Source organism: Gossypium raimondii, chromosome 8 (assembly GCF_025698545.1).
Source record: "Gossypium raimondii isolate GPD5lz chromosome 8, ASM2569854v1, whole genome shotgun sequence".
In the NCBI taxonomy this organism is placed as follows: Eukaryota; Viridiplantae; Streptophyta; class Magnoliopsida; order Malvales; family Malvaceae; genus Gossypium; species Gossypium raimondii.
The window spans coordinates 41240182-41245232 of NC_068572.1; the positions used below are offsets into that span (position 1 = coordinate 41240182).

The window sequence follows — 5051 nt, forward strand, 5'->3', positions numbered from 1 at the left end:
AGGTAGATTCTTTCCTGGGTATTGCCTATGTCATTGGTATCTTCGATAATTTTCCTATTTTATTCTCTGTTGCGTTCTTAGGTAAATTAGTTTAGTAATTTTAGATTAAAAACAATCACTTCTATTTGACAGCTAAATAATAGAAAAACAATAATTACTAGTACTTTTAGTCCTCGCGGATACGATATTCCCCACTCACCATAACTATACTATTATTCGATAGGTGCACTTGCCTTAGTCGTTTTTATAGTTAGTTTAGTGACCATCAAGATTTTGGTGCCGTTGCCGAGGACTAAAATATTAGGAAAACTTGATTTTTATTAATTTAGCCATTTATTTTTTCTACATTTTATTTTTTTTAGTTTTTTTTTCTAATTTTTCTTTTATTTTTTTGACAGGTTCCTTTAGTTTATAACTAGAAGGAACCCATCAGGACCATTATTGTTTGATAGTGAAATTGAGAGTACAGCTCGCAGAAGTCGTAGAGAAGCAAGACAGAGTTGACAGAATATAGTGGAAGAGCAAGAGGACGTTAATATTGTTACTGAGGAGATGACTGATAATTAGAATAATCAACTACCTCTTGTGGTTTCTGTGAATCCTACAAATCCAAATCTTGCTCCTCGTACTATGTATGATTATGCCAAGCCCAGTCTAACTGGGGCTGAATCAAGTATTGTGAGACTCACTATTGCTGCAAATAATTTCAAATTGAAGCCGAACACTATTCAGATGGTATAACAATTTGTTCAGTTCAATGGTGTGCAGGACGAATATCCAAATGCTCATTTGGCTAATTTTCTGGAAGTCTGTGATAATTTCAAGATTAATGTCATTTCTGACGATGCCATTCGCCTACGATTGTTTCCCTTCTCATTGAGGAATAAAGCTAAAAATTGCTGAGCTCCTTACCACGAGGTTCTATCACTACATGGGATCAAATGACCGAGAAATTTCTATTGAAGTACTTCTCACTGGCTAAGACAGCTAGGTTGAGGAATGATATCTCTTCCTTCGTGCAGATGGACTTTGAGACCCTATATGATGCATGGGAGAGGTATTAGGATTTATTGAGACGGTGCCCTCACCATGGGTTACCTTTATGGCTATAGGTTTAAACCTTCTACAATGGTTTGAATCCCTCAACTAGGCAGTTCATCGATGCAGCAGCCGGTGGTACCCTGAATAATAAAACACCTAAAGAGGCTTAAGAGTTTATAGAGGAGATATCACTGAATAATTATCAATGAAAAGTTATGAGGAAAAGTAGACAAAAGCAATCAGTGTTATTAACTTAGATGCAGTCATCATATTATCGAATCTGGTAGAACTCTTGAATAAAAAAATTGATGGTTTATATGTTTCTACATAGGTACATCCAGTGATGCAATGCGATGCAAATGGAGGTGGAATAAATAATTCAAAATATTTACCCTTCGGTCCTAGCATGGAGAATGAGCAAATAAATTATATGGGTAATAATTCTAGACCTCAAAATAATCTTTATAGTAATAACTATAATGCAGGATGGAGGAACCACCCAAATTTCTCATGGGGTGGTCAAGGAAACCAAAGACCACAACCCCCTCAAGGCTTTCAACAACAATCCTATCAGCAAGAGAAGAAATCGAACCTTGAAGAGATGTTAACAAAATTTATTTCTGTGCCAGGGACCCGTTTTCAAAACATTGAGATAGCTTTGAAAAATTAGCAAGCGTCAATTCACGGGCTCGAAAATGAAATTGGACAACTTGCTAAATTAGTTTCAAAAAGGCAGCAAGGTAGTTTACCTAATAACAAAGAACCCAACCCAAAAGAGCATGTGAAAGCAGTTACACTAAGGAATGGGTTGGCAAAACCTGAAAAGAAGCTGCAACAAGAATTTGATAAGAAAAAGGACGAGGGGGTACAACCCGAAGTGAGTGAAACACCGGTACTTAAAGAATATAAACCACCGATCCCATATCCAGCAAAGTTGAAGAAAGACCGCATGGATGCACAATTTTGTAAATTTCTTGAACTTTTTAAATAGTTTCATATTAACTTACCTTTCATTGAAGCTATTTTGTAGATTCCCACATATGCAAAATTTTTGAAAGAGCTATTAACAAATAAAAAGAAGTTTGAAGAGCTATCCACTGTGGAATTCAACGAGGAATGTTCAACTATTCTCCAAAATAAACTACCGATTAAGCTGAAAGATCCAGGAAGTTTTATTATTCCCTGTTTTATTGGTAGTTTAAACATTGAGAAAGCATTAGCTAATTTAGGTGCTAGCACTAATTTGATGCCTTATAAAATGTTCAAGTAGCTTGGTCTTGGGGAACCAAAACTCACTAGGCTGAGTATTGAATTAGCTGATAGATCTGTTAAATATCCTAGGGGTATTATTGAAAATGTCCTTGTAAAAGTAGATAAATTCATTTTCCCTGTTGATTTTGTTGTGCTTGACATGGATGAGGATGTTGAGGTGCCTTTAATTTTAGGTCGCACATTTTTAGCCACTGCTAGGGCTATCATTGATGTGGGTGATGGTAAACTTGTGCTTAGGGTAGGTGACAAAGAGATTATTTTTAAAATCTATAATACCATGCGATTTTCTAGAGAACAAGATGATTCCTGTTATTTTATTAACTTTATTGACCATGTTATTAAAGATTCATTACAGGAAATTTTCCATAAGGACACGTTGGAACTGTGTCTTGTCTAATGAGAGAAGGTAGATGACGATACTGCTGTGATAGGTGAGACAAAAATTGATTTAGATTCTAATGAGTCTTCATTGAGATAGAAGAATTATGAGGGCATTGAGGTAAACGATGAATTAAAATTAAAACCCTATATTGAAGAACCTCCAAAATTGGAACTGAAGCAATTACCAAATCACCTAGAGTATGCGTTTCTTGGAAATAATTCTACGTTACTAATGATTATTACTTTAGATTTGCAGCCACATGAGACAGATACGTTATTGCAAGTATTAAAGGAGCATAAAAGAGCTATAGCTTGGAAGATTTCTGACATTAGTGTGATCAATCCTTCTTTTTTCACCCATAAAATTTTAATAGAGGATGAATACAGTACGTGGGTGAGTCCTATACAGGTTGTTCTTAAGAATGGAGGCATGACTGCTGTGCCAACGAGAAGAATGAGTTGATTCCAACAAGAACAGTCACGAAATGGAGAGTTTGCATTGACTATAGGAAGTTGAACGATGCCACTAGAAAAGATCACTTTCCTTTGCCATTCATTGATCAAATTTTGGAAAGATTATCTGGGCATATGTATTATTGCTTCCTAGATGGACTCTCTAGCTACTTTCAAATCCCGATAGCTCCGGAGGACCAAGAAAAAAACGATATTTACATGTCCATATGGTATGTTTGCTTATCGAAGAATGCCTTTTGGATTATGTAATGCTCCTGCTACTTTTCAGCGCTGCATGTTGGCTATTTTTGATGAACTTCCAGAAGACATTATGGAGGTATTCATGGATGACTTTTCAGTATCCGGTAATTCTTTCCATCTTTGTTTTAAAAACTTAAAACAAGTTTTAATGAGATGTGAGGAAATGAACTTTGTGCTTCACTTTATGGTTCAAGAAAGGATTATGTTGGGCCATAAAATTTCTAGTAAAAGGATTGAAGCTGATAGAGAAAAAATTGAAACCATTGAAAAATTATCTCTCCCTAGTTCAGTAAAAGCTATTCGAAGCTTTTTAAGACATGTTGGGTTCTATACAAGGTTTATTAAAGATTTCTCTAAAATAGCTAAGCCTTTAACAAATTTTCTGGAAAAAGATGTGCCCTTCGAATTTAGTCAGGAATGTTTATAAGTGTTTAATACTCTTAAAGGAAAATTAATCAGTGCTTCGATTGTAGTTGCACTTGATTGGAATTTACCCTTTGAACTAATGTGTGATGCGAGTGATTTTATAGTAGGTGCAGTTCTCGTACAGCGAAAGATAAGCATTTTGAACCAATTTATTATTCCAACAAGACATTGACAGATGCACAAGAAAATTACACTACTACCGAAAAAGAATTGCTCGTTGTGGTTTTTGCATTTGTTAAATTTAGACCATATTTGATATTATCTAAAGTTGTTGTTTACATTGACCATGCGGCTCTTCGTTATCTCCTAACTAAATCAGATGCAAAACCTCGACTTATAAGATGAATTTTATTATTGCAGGAGTTTGATTTGGAAATTCAAGATAAGAAGGGTGCTGAAAATTTTACAGCAGATCACCTTTCCAGCCTACTGAATTCACATCTCAAGGAGCTTAATGAGAATGGGATAAATGACTCATTTCTTGAGGAACAACTCTTAGTTCTAACTGACTCTAAAGTCCATTGTTTTGAATATATTGCGAATTACTTAGCTGCTAACATCCTACCAAAAGAGTTGACACATCATCAAAAGAAGCGATTCTTTGCCGATGTGAAAAATTATTTTTGGGAGGATCCTTTCCTTTTTCCTGTATTTGCAGATCAAGTAATTTGGAGGTGTGTTACAAAATTAGAAGCGAGTAAAATCTAGGAGCACTGCTACTTAGGACCAACAGGGGGACATTATAGTGGGACTAGGATAGCACATAAAACACTTGAATCGAGTTTTTCTTGGTCCACACTATTCAAGGACGCTAACAGGTATGTTGCTTCTTGTGATAGATGCCAGGGAACAGGTGATGTTTCTAAACGAGATGAAATGCCTCAAACTTATATGCTCTCATGTGAAATTTTTGACATCTAGGGCATTGATTTTTTGAGTCTATTTCCTAGCTCTTTTAGTAATAAATACATCTCAGTAATAGTCGATTATATGTCAAATTGGGTAGAAGCTCAAGCTTTCCCTAACAATGATGCTAGAGTGGTAGTTCGATTTCTTAAAAAGCTCTTTTCTTGATTTGTAACACCTAGGGTGATTATTAGTGATAGGGGTACACATTTTTGGAATGCTCAATTTGATAAAGTCCTTAAGAAGTATGGGGTGCATCATAGAACAACTACTCCTTATCACCCTCAAACTAGTGGGCAAGTTAAAGTTGT

The 5051-nt window shown here is 35.5% G+C and overlaps 1 non-coding gene across 1 annotated transcript; it reads right to left on the reverse strand.

Moving 5' to 3' along the window:
- Positions 1 to 989: 989 nt before the first annotated feature.
- Positions 990 to 1096, reverse strand: LOC128032336 (small nucleolar RNA R71). Its single transcript, XR_008188463.1, has one exon. It is a non-coding gene; the product is annotated as a small nucleolar RNA R71 (small nucleolar RNA).
- Between the last annotated feature and the right edge of the window lie 3955 nt (positions 1097 to 5051).